Here is a 15,048-nt window from a genome sequence, read left to right as displayed (position 1 = left end):
AACAAGGCCTCATATTCGGCTGCATTGTTGGATTCTGTGTATAATATTTGGAGTACGTACTGAACTACGTCTCCAGTGGGGGACGTTAGGACAACGCCCGCCCCTAACCCCGCCAGCATTTTGGAACCATCAAAGTACATAACCCAGTTGGAATACATGTCGTACTCTTTAGGGAGTTCGGCCTCTGTCCATTCGGCGACAAAGTCAGCCAGTACTTGGGATTTGATGGCCCAGCGCGGTTTGTATGTTATGTCGAATGGAAGGAGATCAATGGCCCACTTAGCAATCCGGCTTGTCGCATCGCGGTTGTTTATTATGTCATTGAGTGGTACTTCGGAGGCCACCATGATTGAGCACTCTTGAAAGTAGTGTCGTAGCTTCCGGGATGCCATGAAGACCGCGTATGCTATTTTTTGGTAATGATGGTACCGGGATTTGCATGGTGTGAGGACAATGGATACATATTATACCGGTTTCTGGAGTGGGAACTTGTGTCCGTCCTACTCTCGCTCGACGACGAGCACGGCACTCACCACCTGGCGTGTTGCCGATATGTATAATAACATGGGTTCGCCGACGTTCGGCGTGGCCAGGATTGGGTTGCTCACTAAAAGGGCCTTTATTTCCTCCAGTCCGGCCGTTGCCGCATTCGTCCACTCAAAGTGGTCGGTGCGTCGGAGAAGGAAGTAGAGTGGCAATGCTTTTTCTCCCAATCTAGAGATAAAGCGGCTTAAAGCTGCCAGGCATCCCGCAAGTTTTTGGACCTGTTTAAGGTCTGTTGGCATAGCCAATTGTGACAAAGCTCGGATTTTGGCTGGATTTGCCTCAATTCCTCTATTGGAAAAGATGAAGCCCAGCAGTTTTCCGGTGGGGACGCCGAAAACACACTTTTCCGGGTTGAGCTTGATGTCATATGTACGGAGGTTGTCGAATGTAAGGCGTAGATCGTCTATCAATTACTTGACGTGCCTGGTTTTGATGACGACGTCATCCACATATGCTTCAACTGTCTTGTCGATCTGTTTCTCTAGGCATGTTTGAATCATGCGTTGGTAGGTGACGCCAGCGTTTTTGAGCCCGAAAGGCATAGTGTTGAAGCAGAAAGGCCCATATGGGGTAATGAATGCCGTTGCGGCTTGATCGGACTCCTTCATCTTGATTTGATGGTATCCGGAGTACGCATCGAGGAAACACAGTGAGTCGTGTCCTGCGGTCGCATCAATAATCTGATCAATGTGAGGGAGGAGGAAGGGGTCCTTAGGGCAGGCCTTGTTGAGGTCTTTGAAATCGACGCACAGGCGCCAGGATTTATCCTTCTTTGGTACCATCACCAGGTTTGCTAGCCAGTCCGGGTGTTTTATTTCTCTGATGAATCCAGCCTCTAGTAACTTGGCTAGCTCCTCTCCCATGGCTTGTCATTTAGGTTCGGAAAAACGCCGCAATGTTTGCTTGACTGGTTTATATCCCTTCAAGATATTAAGACTGTGTTCGGCCAACCTGCGTGGGATTCCTGGCATATCAGAAGGGTGCCAGGAGAATATGTCCTAGTTCTCGCGCAGGAACTCTCGTAGCGCGGCATCGACCGTTGGGTCGAGTTGTGCCCCGATGGATGTTGTCTTCTTGGGGTCCGTTGGGTGGACTTGAAATTTGACTATTTCGTCTGCTGGTTTAAAGGAGGTGGATTTGGGTCGCTTGTCCAGGATTACGTCATCCCTATCCACAGTGGAGCGCAGGGTGGTCAGCTCTTCGGCCGCGAGGGCTTCAGACAATGCCTCGAGGGCCAGGGATGCGGTTTTATTTTTGGCGCATAGTGCTATGTCCGGATCACTGGCAAGAGTGATGGTACCGTTGGGCCCGGGCATCTTGAGCTTCATGTACCCATAGTGAGGTATAGCTTGGAAGCGTGTGAATGTGTCTCACCCCAATAGGGCGTGATATCCGCTGTTGAAAGGGGCCACTTGGAAGGTTATCTCTTCGGACCGATAATTCTCCGGCGTGCCGAATACCACGTCGAGCGTGATTTTTCCCGCGCATCGCGCCTCCCAACTGGGAATGATTCCCCGGAAGGTCGTGCTACTTTGCTCAATGCGGCTCCTATCTATTTCCATTTTTATGAGTGTGTCCTCGTAGATGAGGTTTAGTCCGCTGCCGCCGTCCATGAGCACTTTGGTGAGCCAGAAGCCGTCCACGATTGGACTGAGGACCAAGGCGGCTGGTGCCCGGACTGTCCTGAATTTTGGTTCGTCATCGGCATTGAAAGTTATGGCCGTGTCGTTCTAGGGGTTTATTGCTGCGACTTGGCAGACTTCGGCGAGGTCGCGGAGTGCCCTTTTGCGCTGATTTTTTGAAGCAAATGTCTCGAAGACCGTCAATACTCTGAGGTTGTCGTCTTCCGGGGGTTGTTGTTCTGGGGTATTTTTGGTGAGGAGATCTTCGCCGCTCTTGGCCACTTGCCGGAGTATCCAACATGCTCTAAGGCTGTGGGCTGGTATGGTGTCCGGTGTTGCATGTATTTTGCATGGCCTGTCGAGCCATCCCTCCAGAACGGTTCCGCGCCCCGTAATGGGCTTTCATTTCTTTACTATTGGGTCAGGCACCCCACGAGGGTGCGTCCTTTTTGCCCGAACGAGGGGCTGAGTTGAAACCGGTGGTTTCCAACGAGCTGCCTGAGTTTTCCAGGCGCTTTCCATTGCGCAGTACTTCTGCACTATGGTTGCCAAGTCAGCAAAGTGTAATACGCGACGGCGGTTGATGGTGTTGAGGATTCCTTCGTCCGTGCAATTGTTGCAGAATACTAAGATCGCGGCAATCTTTAATCTTGTCTTTGACAAGGAGGAATCTGGCCCAAAAGTGATGGACCGTTTCCTGAGACTGTTGTCGTATGTTCATAAGATCGCGTATAGCTGGGTGGGTGGGTGCTTTTAAATCTGAACCCTGACCCAATTTGGGACCCAGAGTTTGTAAATCTTCCGAACTTAATGGTTCGGACTCCGGGATATCAACTGATGTTTTAGGCCCGTCATCCAATTCTAGGTTCGGAGGGCAGGGCACATCGTTCCACGGACTGCTATCCGGCTCCCCGAGCTCGGAAATCTGAACATAGTTCGTCCTCAATACAGAGGAAGAGTTATTGTCTTGTTCCTCCACTACCGCTATCTGATGGGTGATCGGGGGAGATTTGATTTCTCTCTGGTCAAGTTTAAGCCCATTCCGATCGTAGTCTGTAGTGACCCCCAAGGCGGCGATGCGATCTAGGAGCTCGTTTAAAGACGACAACTCCGTCGGATCCATCCGTTTGGAGTATTCGGAGTCAACGTGGAGACGATTTTTGATGACTCGAGAGGTCATCGTCGGCTTAACGGCCAAACAGGAGGTCATGGTAAAGCCGCCAAGTCGGAGGGTTTGGCCCGGAGCCAGGGCTCCTCCGGAGGTGATATTATCCTTGACAATATGGCGAGCCATCAACCCTGTATTCAACGTCACAGTGGAACTCTGAATGAAAGCACCAATGTCCGTGTCAAAACCGGCGGATCTCGGGTAGGGGGTCCCGAACTATGCATCTAAGGTTGATGGTAACAGGAGACAGGGGACACAATATTTATCCAGGTACGGGCCCTCTCTATGGAGGTAATACCCTACTTCCTGCTTGATTGATCTTGATGAATATGAGTGTTACAAGAGTTGATCTACCACGAGATCGTAATGGCTAAAACCCTAAAAGTCTAGCCTGTATGACTATGGTTATGATGATTGTCCTTTACGAACCTAGCCCTCCGGTTTATATAGACACCGGAGGGATCTAGGGTTACATAAGGTCGGTTACAAAGAAAGGAATCTTCATATTCGGTCGCCAAGCTTGCCTTCCACGCCAAGGAGAGTCCCATCCGGACACGGGAGAGAGTCTTCGGTCTTCGTATCTTCACGGCCCATCAGTCCGGCCCATGTATAACAGGTCGGACGCCCGAGGACCCCTTAATCCAGGACTCCCTCAGTCATTATAAACGATTCTAGCTGCAGTGACCGTACGATGTCCATCCAACGGCCGTCGTGCTTCTTCAACCTCTGGTCTTCTTGCTCCAGCCGCCCAAAGCAGCACCAGTCGTGCCGCCTGCTCCTGCCTCCCGTGGCCGGTTGTGCTGCCGCAGAGGCCTCACCGCCCCCTACTACTCCCACCGTTGGCCAGGCCATCCCTCTACTCACCCACATCCCCTGTTATTCTGCGGCGACGGCAGCCTCACACCGCAGCCGAACCAGTGAACCCTCATACTCCTCTTCGCGTGGGCATCCACTGCCGCGTCTTCCCCGGCTCCGCGTCGTCCCCTTCCTAGGCCTCGCCGTCGTCCACCGCCTTGGTGCTCTCGGCGCAGCGTGGTCAACGTGGTCAACAAACGACATCCATCGGACGTGGACTGTACGTGAAGAGGCTGACGGCTGGGTCCACGGCCGCACACAAGGAAATGCCTCCTTATTACGCGCAAAATAATGATTCCTCCACCTGACATTTGGGACCAACCGAAAGGGCCTCTGTATTTCGTGAAAAAAACGTTCCCGCCGCTGACAGCTCGGACCCACCAGCTATATCTTCACACCCAAGGAAGTGCTTCCTTATTACGCACAAAAAAATGAATACCCCCTGCTAGCTGGGACCCACCATATGGGAGGCTAACTTGTGGGCCTACTAAGATGACGGGGACGGAGGGCTTTGTCAACTTAGTAAATATGGACGATTCTAGCTCCAGTGACCGTACGATGTCCATCCAATGGCCGTAGTGCTTCTTCAACCTCTGGTCTTCTTGCTCCAGCCGCCCAAACAAGCGTCAGTCGTGCCACCAGCTCTTGCCTCCCGTGTCCCGCTGTGCTGCCACCGCTGGCCATGCCATCCCTCTATACTCACCCACACCTCCTGTTATTCTCCGGCGACAGCAGCCTCACACCGCAGCCGAAGTAGTCAACCTACGTACTCCCCTCCGCGTGGGCATCCACTTCTGCGTCTTCCCCGGCTCCGCGTCGTCCCCTTCCTAGGCCTCGCCGTCGTCCACCGCCCTGGTGCTCTCAGCATGGCGTGGTCAATGTGGTCAACCAACGACTTCCATCGGAAGAGTACTGTACATGGAGAGGCTGACAGCTGGGTCCACAGCCACAGCAAGGAAATGCCTCCTTATTACACACAAAATAATGATTCCTCCACCTGACAGCAGGGACCCACCGGACGGGCCACGGTATTTCATGAGAAAAAACTTTTCCCCCCTGACTGCTGGGACCCAGCAGCTACATCTTCGCACGCAAGGAAGTGTGTCCATATTACGGGCAAAAAAATGATTCGCCCCCCTGACTGCTGGGACCCACCAGCTACATCTTCGCACGCAAGGAAGTGCCTGACAGTCGGGACCCACCAGGTCGAAGCGTACGTAGCGTTGTCATTCTGGTCGCGAACGTGTACGTACATACTGGTCGATCGGTCTGTCTGCAGGCTGCAGCGATGAACCGTGGCCGTGTAAGGAAGGGCACGTGTGGTAGTAGAGATGCGCACGTGTGGTAGTAGAGGCGCACACGTAGCATATACATGTATGTACAGTGGCCAGGGTGCAAGAAAGTAAATATGGCCACGTACGTACATACGGGCGGGGTCTCGAACGCCTACTCGCGCATACATACAGCTAGGGCTCGTGTACATGGCTGTGGCTGGGTCGGAACGGAGAAACTGCATCGTCGTCGTGTTCATGGGGAGGCAACGGAATGTGTCGTGTTCATCGGGAGGCAACGGAACGCGTGCTGTTCATCGGGAGCCAACCGGCTTGGACGGAACAGCCGATGGAAACGAGGCCTGGCGTACCGCAGAACGGAGGAAGCGGCCTTGTGTTCGGACGGCCACGGTGGAAACGGGATCCTGTTCATCGGGAGGGGTCTGGCGTACCACAAAACGGGGGAAACGGACCTCCTACCGTGGAAACGGGGTCCTGTTGATCAGGAGGGGTGTAGCATACCGCAAAACGGAGGAAACAGACTTGTGTTGGAGCACTAGGGTCGAAACGGGGGTCCTGTTCATCGGGAGGGGTGTGGCGTACCGCAAAACAGGACTCCACGGGATACTGTTCATCTCCATTGTCGACCTCCTCCAGCCTCTAGTCCTCCACGGGCTACTGTTCATCCACCGTCGACCTCCTCCAGCCTCCACATGCGACTGTTCATCCACGGGCTCCTGTTCATCCAGCCTCCACCGCGCGCTCCTCCACCGGCTACTGTTCAACCAGCCCTCCACGGGGTCATGTTCATCCAGCCCTCCACGCGGTCATGTTCATCCACCGGCTCGATCGATGAGGGTATTGTTCATCCAGCGGCAACGGCCTCTACTACCACGGGTTCCTGTTCATCCAACCCCCACCGGGAACTGTTCATCCAAACCCCCCAACAATGCTCACTGTTCATCGAGAGGCAGCATTGATCGGCTTCAGCTAGCAGCAGTAGCGAAGGAATCGCTCGATCGGGTTCAGTTAACAGCCATCGATCGATCGCTTAGGTTCAGTAACGCATAGCCTGCAGTGCAATCGCTCGGGTTCAGTTAGAGCCCAATGCTTCACTCGGGTTCAGTTAGAGCGCAACGCCTCGCACACACGCGCGTAAGTACAAGAGAAACTTGCATCGCTCGGCCCCCGACCAGCCACCGTAACCGGGAACTCCCCGATATTTTCCTCTCCCTCGCTTCTACCACGGTTTTTTCCGTCATGGACGGCCCAAAGAATGTTATGCAGCTGCGTCTCCGGCCCGCCCAGGACAAAAAGCCCATTTTCCGTCATGATTTTCTGTCATAGAAGTCGGAGCCCACCACATCTATGATGATACCGGCTTTTGTCACAATTATCGTCATAGAAGTGTCATAAATATGATAGAAAAAATTTCGTTCGGCCCAAAATGTCACAGATGTGTCTTTTTTTTGTAGTGAGGAGCTCTTGCATGTATTGCAAGGTGTAAAGTTGAGTAAGACTCAAAACACGACCACAACAGAAAATAGAAAGAGAATGAAAGTCATTCCCTATGCCTCAGCCATAGGTTCTATAAAGTATGCTATGTTGTGCACCAAACCTATTGTGTACCTTGCCATGAGTTTGGCAAAGGGGTACGATATTGATCCAGCAGTGGATCACTTGATAGCGGTCAAAATTATCCTTAGAAGACTAAGGAGATATTTCTCGGTTATGGAGGTGATAAAGAGTTCGTTGTAAAGAGTTACGCTGATGCAAGCTTTTACACCGATCCGGATGACTCTGAGTCTCAATCTGGATACATATTGAAAGTGGGAGCAATTAGCTAGAGTAGCATCATGCATAGCATTGTAGACATAGAAAATTTGCAAAATACATACGGCTCTGAATGTGACAGACCCATTGACTAAGCTTTTCTCACAAGCAAAACATGATGACACCTTAGTACTCTTTCCGTGTTAATCACATAGCGATGTGAACTAGATTATTGACTCTAGTAAAACTCTTTGGGTATTAGTCACATGGCGATGTGAACTAATTACATGGTGATGTGAACCATTGGTGTTAAATCACATGGTGATGTGAACTAGATTATTGACTCTAGTGCAAGTGGGAGACTTAAGGAAATATGCCCTAGAGGCAATAATAAAGTTGTTACTTATATTTCCTTATATCATGATAAATGTTTATTATTCATGCTAGAATTGTATTAACCGGAAACTTAGTACATGTGTGAATACATAGACAAACAGAGTGTCCCTGGTATGCCTCTACTTGACTAGCTCGTTAATCAAAGATGGTTAAGTTTCCTAGTCATAGACATGTGTTGTCATTTGATGAACGGGATCACTTCATTAGAGAATGATGTGATGGACAAGACTCATCCGTTAGCTTAGCACTATGATCGTTTAGTTTATTGCTATTGCTTTCTTCATGACTTATACATGTTCCTATGACTATGAGATTATGCAACTCCCGAATACCGGAGGAACACTTAGTGTGCTATCAAACGTCACAACATAACTGGGTGATTATAAAGATGCTCTATAGGTGTCTTCGATGGTGTTTGTTGAGTTGGCATAGATCAAGATTAGGATTTGCCACTCCGAATGTCGGAGAGGTTTCTCTTGGCCCTCTCGGTAATGCTCATCACTATAAGCCTTGCAAGCAATGTGACTAATAAGTTAGTTTCGGGATGATGCATTACGGAACGAGTAAAGAGACTTGCCGGTAACGAGATTGAACTAGGTATGATGATACCGACGATCGAATCTCGGGCAAGTAACATACCGATGACAAAGGGAACAACGTCTGTTGTTATGCGGTTTGACCGATAAAGATCTTCGTAGAATATGTAGGAGCCAATATGAGCATCCAGGTTCCGCTATTGGTTATTGACCGGAGATGTGTCTCGGTCATGTCTACATAGTTCTCCAACCCGTAGGGCCCGCACGCTTAATGTTCGATGACGATTTGTATTATGAGTTTATGTGATTTGATGACCGAAGGTTGTTCGGAGTCCCGGATGAGATCACGGACATGACGAGGAGTCTCGAAATGGTAGAGACATAAAGATTGATATATTGGACCATGTTATTCGGACACCGGAAGTGTTCCGGATAGTTTCGGGTAAAACCAGAGTGCCGGAGGGGTTACCGGAACCCCCCGGGGGAACTAATGGGCCACCATGGGCCTTGTTCGAGAGAGAGGAGGGCAGCCAGGGCAGGCCCCCCCCCCCTTGCAATCCGAATTGGACAAGGGAAAGGGGGTGGCGCCCCCCCCCTTTCCTACTCCCTCTCCCTCTCCTTCTTTCCCCCTCTCTTCCTTGTGGAGGAATCCTACTAGGATTGGTAATCCTAGTAGGACTCCCTCTCCTTGGGCGCGCCCTAGGGCCGGCCGGCCTCCCCCTCCCTCCTTTATATACGGGGGCAGGGGGCACCCTAGAACACACAAGTTGATCTTTTAGCCGTGTGCGGTGCCCCCCTCCTCGGTCATATCGTCGTAGTGCTTAGGTGAAGCCCTGCGCCGGTAACTTCGTCATCACTGTCACCATGCCGTCGTGCTGACGGAACTCTCCCTCGGCCTCAACTGGATCAAGAGTTCGAGGGACGTCACCGAGCTGAACGTGTGCAGATCGCGGAGGTGCCGTACGTTCGGTACTTCGGTCGGTTGAATCGCGAAGACGTTCGACTACATCAACCGCGTTACTAAACGCTTCCGCTTTCGGTCTACAAGGGTACGTGGACACACTCTCCCCGCTCGTTGCTATGCTTCTCCTAGATAGATCTTGTGTGATCGTAGGCAAATTTTTGAAATACTACGTTCCCCAACATCTACGCGTTGGGTTGCAAGTATTTGTTGTTTATGTGCAGGTGTTGTTTACATAGTGTTGCTTGGTTCTCCTACTGGATTGATAACCTTGGTTTCATAACTGAGGAAAATACTATCTCTACTATACTGCATCATCCTACCCTCTTCGAGAAGATCCCAGCGTAGCTCACAAGTAGCAGTTGCCCATGGAGGATAAATACCGTCGGCAAGATAGTACCCCATGGTATAGTCATGGCCATTCACGGTATAGTTGCAAGCCGGAGGTTTTCCACTAGCTAGCTAAGGCAAAAGATGAGACCCCTGCAAGACATTGATACCATTGAGAGACCCCCCGGCGCTAGTGATCTCAGATCTGACCTCTGATCTGGCCGTGAGATGTGAGCCACGGCCACCTCCAACCGTCGGGCGAGCGACGAGCGACCCACACGCAGACAGATGCACACAATATTGTCCATCGTCTTGATCAATACTGATGTACTAATCAGCACTCTATATCTGTTTCAACACTAGGACGAGGTCCTCCACTCTTCCACTTTTATTTGTAAGTTTTGTTTCCCCACACTGCAATAGTCGTCCTTATCTTTCATTTTTTTTCTTCCTCTCGCGTGCTAGCAATGTTAAGTAGTAAGATATTAGTTTTATTTTGAATAAGTATTGAATTTTTCATGATGAAAATGAATTATACAAGTCCAATCTGGGTTACGGAATAAGCCACGTTTTCTTGTATCGTTGTCTCATTACTTATGTTGAAACCCGTGTATTTCAGTTTGGTACCGATGACATCACACAAACAAATATAAAAATATGCATGATCGCAAAGGGGTGCTACAATAAATGTGTTCACAGTAAAGTATGATATTTTTTTATTCCCGTTTAATTTGTCAACAAATTTTTTTATTTTAAAAGCTTGACATCACAAGGTTTTGATCCTGGCACCGCCACTGGATGGGATTGTTTCCAATAGAAATCGCAAGTTCTGGAGCAAGGAAGGCGAATGGGCACTGTTGTTCGTCAGGAAAGCCAGCAAGCCCCGGTGCAGTGGCAACAGACTGTCGTTCCGCTTCAAGTACATCAATGGCTCTCTCTGCATCTTCGACCTCACCACCCCCTCTGATCCAGCAAGATGGTATGTACCAGCAAAATCAGTGGAGAGAATAAGATGGCGAAGCACAAGTCCAAGCGTATAAAATGGGTACTCTGATGTATTTGTCGTTCGACATCAACAACTACCAGATCATCATGTACTAAGATACAGTATCATTCTGGAGTAATGTTCTTTGTGTGGAGATGTAACAGTTATGTTTGCTCCTGATAGAACTCAGTAATGCCAGTGAAAAAGCATACAACAAAACCTCTCACGGTTACAACTGCTACTCGTTGAGTAACTTATTTTTCAGAACAAGACACATCGATTCTAAGAAAGTTCATACATTTTAAGAAAGTTACTCGTTATTGAAAAAAGTTCATCGATTTTGAAATAAATTTCACAAATTTTAAAAAAGTTCATCGATTTTGTAGAAAGTTCATCAACTTCTTAAAAAGTTAACAAAGTTTTTAAAATAGTTCATAATTTTTTTAAAAATATCATGAACTTGAAAAAAACTTCATTGATTTAAAAAAATGTTTCATTGAATCTGAAACAATTCGTGCATTTTGAAAATAAAAAAAGAATACGGAATAAAGGAAAAAGTAAAAAATAGAAAATAGAAAAAGAAAAAAAAAACAAATGAAGACCGGACAGGAAAAACCAAAATCCAAAAAAAGAAAGAAGAGGTCTCTCCCGTGGCACCCATAGATGGGCCAGCCCAGGTAAGAGCGCCTTCAACACAAGTTAACGAATTGCACGTTAACGGCGCTAAAGGCACCAAATAGGAAATACGGTTCGCTCAGGGGCAGTTCCCCAGCAACCCATGGCCCAGTAAAATATAAAACATGCAGGAAAAAAACGTCTAGGCCCAATTAGATTTTTTTTTCAAAAAATTGTCATCAATAAATTTGCTATGTAAAAAATAATAGTGCATAGTAAGTTCAAAAAATGCCATGTTTTGAAAACCAAAAAAGTGTGAAATTGCCATGAGACTATATGAAACGCTACTAAAAAGGACCCTAATATCTAGAGGAAGCTCCCATCGAACATATCATTCTCTAGGGGTTGGACATGCCAGCGTGGTGGGAGATCGAGCGAACTATTTTCTTTCTATATGACACCAAGCTGGCCCTCCAAGGATTCACTCGCTCTGCCCATAGGCCTAGTTAATTTTCGTTTTTTAGAAGAAAAAAAATGCCAACATAAAAAAAGACCGTAAAATTATTTCCATGATCTGAATTATGAAAAGCTGCCATCCTGAACTTAAAAAACAACTATCCTCTAGATATTTAGCCACTGTCACCGAATTTCTCATCCAGATCATCGTCGTAAATGTCGCTGTCCTCTGAATGTTCATTTCTTCATGTGTGTGCTTCTGAATGTTCTGCTCTCTAGCTGTCTCCTTTCCCTTTGCTCTCAAGCTTCCTTGGTGACACCATAAGTCTTGGTACTCCTCATATTTTTTTTTTAGAAATTAAAGTAAGCACGCTGCATATCATTGTAGCTTTGCTTCACAATCATGTTATCATGATCAAAGTTTTTTTTAGAAAGTGTCAGGTGCTTTTGGTACTATTTTTTTTTTCATTATGACTAAGAACAGCAACCTAGAACAAACTGGTGGCTTTGACTAGCAATTCCATATGGTAACTGAAACCCTACGTGAGATGACAGCCAAAATTAGCCAACAATGTGATTATGTGAAGACATGGCAGTTAAAGAACTGTTTGTTTCAGAAGCTATTTATATGTATTCGAGGTCAAATGTCTTATCTATAGAGAGTCAACCGATCTTAACACTTCAGAAAACACAGAAGCCCCCTTCTACATTTATATCAGACGGCATGTCTTTTGTACAGAAATATATTTGGAAATATTAGAAGATACTTGCTGGTGCCCAAACAGCGCCACAATTAGGACTAGCTGGTGTATCACAACCAACCTCTTCAAAAATCTGGGAGCATATTTTGCCACCAGATCCTGGTACAGGGAGGCTATACATATGTCCCCACACCTAACAGGAAATGTCACCTAAGTATGCGGGACTAAGTAGGTGAACCCAAACCTGGCCTACATTAGGCTCTTGCAGTAAGAACAAAAACAATATGCGTGTCCCTGAACCCAAACAACTGCCAGTTAGTCCTGAAAGTACATCCAATTGAATGCAAAGTGCATACTGAACCTGTCATGATAATAAGACTAGCCCATTCATTAGTGCTGCAGGAGAAGCTTATGTAGCCCACTAACATGCCTAATTACAAAAGACCTACAACACTTCCTATTTTAACAACTGCTCTGTTAAGTTCATAGTATGCAGAGGGAAGACAACATAAGAAACTTACAATACAAGTACAAAACCACTGGAATAATCATACTCTGTAAGTTTCAAAATACATAGCCAATGCCTCAGTGTATGCCAAAATGCAGAAAATTAAACATAATCCTGACTATATATCACTATGCTACATGATGATAGGTTTGAAGCCTCTGACCCAAGATAAGAACATCTTTGCAGCAGCAATGAAGTCCTCAGTCTTACAACCAGTGCAAGAACCAATATAGACTTGGTTAGTCTTGACATCTTTGCATTATCTTGCTTGAGCACGGTTGTCAGGGGAATGTGGCTGCACATTCATGGAGATTACATTATTATATAAGATAACTAACAAAAATACAGAGGTTGTAGAAGAGTGGAATATGTTAACAAACCTTGCAACTACTGGCTCCAATTTAGATACATCAAATCGGTAGTCACAGTAAAATCTGAAAACAGAAAGTCAACCGAATAGAAGAACAACATAAATCAAAAGCTTGTGCATATGCAATATTACCATTGACAACATGTCACAAAGAAAATATGATGACAAATCTAGAAGAAAAACGCTGCTGGACAGCAATAACCAAATTTTCGTACAGAAGACATGAGAAAAATATGGGCAATATTTTGTGGATGTCAGCTAGAGATGGGGAGAAGCAGATCTCAAGTCCAAGTATAATTCCTCAAAATATGTCACTGCAGAGCTCCAGGTTCCGATTAGAATGACACCTTTAATCGATAAGAATCCAATTTGACATATTTTTCTACTGTATTTCTTTTCTTTCAGCAGTTCATTTCCTATAATCAATCCAACCAAATCTTGTCCAACGAATCATTGGACAATGACATAAGAAGTATAATCCATGTACAATTGGTAGCTATCTAAACTCCTTCCGGAGCAAGTATCTGCCAGGCTTCAGAGCCGCACCACCGGCAGGCCCGTTCTTGACGGCCAGCTCCGCCGCCGCCGACCCCTCGTGCGGCTGTTGGAGCAGGGCCTGCTGCCACTCAGCGACCGCCAACTCGGCAACGAAGAGGTTGGTGATGTCCCTGAGCGGCACCCGCCTCTGCGCCCTCCCGAGCCGCTTCAGCTTGCAGCTCCTGACGGCCACGCCATGAGGACGGGCGGCGGCCGCCGACGCAGGCGGCAGATTCTCCTTGTCGGCGCGGTCAACTGCCATATCAGAGAAGAGAAGAGCTGCCGCTCTGGGAATCTGGGCACGGTGCTGTGCTAGGCCTAGGCGGCGAGGTGGCTGGATCGGAGCGGATGGGACTGGGAAGATCTTCCATGGGTACTTGTAGCGGAGGTAGGTAGGAGGGAATGGGAGGGAGGGGGGTGAAAAGATTTGAGTTTCAGGGGAAATTTTGGGCTGGAGAGGAGTGGAGGGAGCGGAGGATCTGCGTTTCCTGCCATTTTTGGTCGGAAGGCTCCAACAGCCTGCGAATCTTGGAAAATTTCGCGAAATGTTTGGAGGAAATCGGGATTAGAGGCGGGGAGGAGCGCGCTGGAAACTTTGGCGCGGGGCTAAGGGAGGGAGATTCGAATTTTCTTTTTCTTTGTGATTTTTTTTCTTTTTTCTTTCTTTGTGAATGGCTACGTTCACACGGGCCAATCCTATAGTTGGGCCAGCCCACGTATGCGATTCGCGTGATGTTTTCGTTACTGTTTCTTGCGTTTATGTGTTCGTTTCTTCCGTGGTTTTTTGCTTTCAGTTTTTCAGTGGTATATGGTTCTGGTTTTTTTTTATTTTCTGATTTGGCTCCTTTTCCGTTTCTTTTTTTCGTTTCTTTTTGTGTTTCCTTTTTATTTTTGTTCACATTTTGTATTACATAAAAAGTTCGCCGCACAACTTACATTATTAAGAAAATGTTCACCGTATATTATGAAAAAGTTCACCATGCAAATGTTCATTGTGCATCAAAAGTATAATACAAAAAGTTCAATGTGTATTTAAAAAAATCACTGTATATTACAAAATTACATTTTATTTCTAAAAAAAGGTCATGCTATATTACAAAAAAGTTCAACCAGAATTATTTTTTCGACAAAATAATTTGATATTTTTTGAATGTCCTATTTTGTTTTTAGAATTTTCTGAACACATTAAAATGTGCTGCCGGAGTTCAGTGCAACGTGCCACCACATATTCTCCCCCTTTTCTGAATGTGTGTAGCTATTAATAAATAAACATGACACATTGTTTTGCTTGTGAGTAGCTCCACCACCTGTGTTAAAGCATCTCTAGCAGATCCGGTAAAGTCGTGTTCCGCAAAATCGTTTATGTGAGGCCATTAAAAAATTACGGTACTACGAGGCCTTCGGCGGAACAGGTCCTC

General features: G+C 47.2%; 1 long non-coding RNA gene across 1 annotated transcript; it reads right to left on the bottom strand.

Annotated features, from left to right (window-relative positions):
- Window positions 1-12,585: 12,585 nt before the first annotated feature.
- Window positions 12,586-14,278, bottom strand: LOC141025526 (uncharacterized). The gene is made up of 2 exons (XR_012187139.1): window positions 13,104-14,278; window positions 12,586-13,018 (listed from the first exon to the last, which is right to left on the bottom strand). It is a non-coding gene; the product is annotated as an uncharacterized lncRNA (long non-coding RNA).
- Between the last annotated feature and the right edge of the window lie 770 nt (window positions 14,279-15,048).

The sequence above is a fragment of the Aegilops tauschii genome, chromosome 6, assembly GCF_002575655.3.
Source record: "Aegilops tauschii subsp. strangulata cultivar AL8/78 chromosome 6, Aet v6.0, whole genome shotgun sequence".
NCBI classification, from domain to species: Eukaryota; Viridiplantae; Streptophyta; class Magnoliopsida; order Poales; family Poaceae; genus Aegilops; species Aegilops tauschii.
This window is presented reverse-complemented; position numbering and strand designations above follow the sequence as displayed.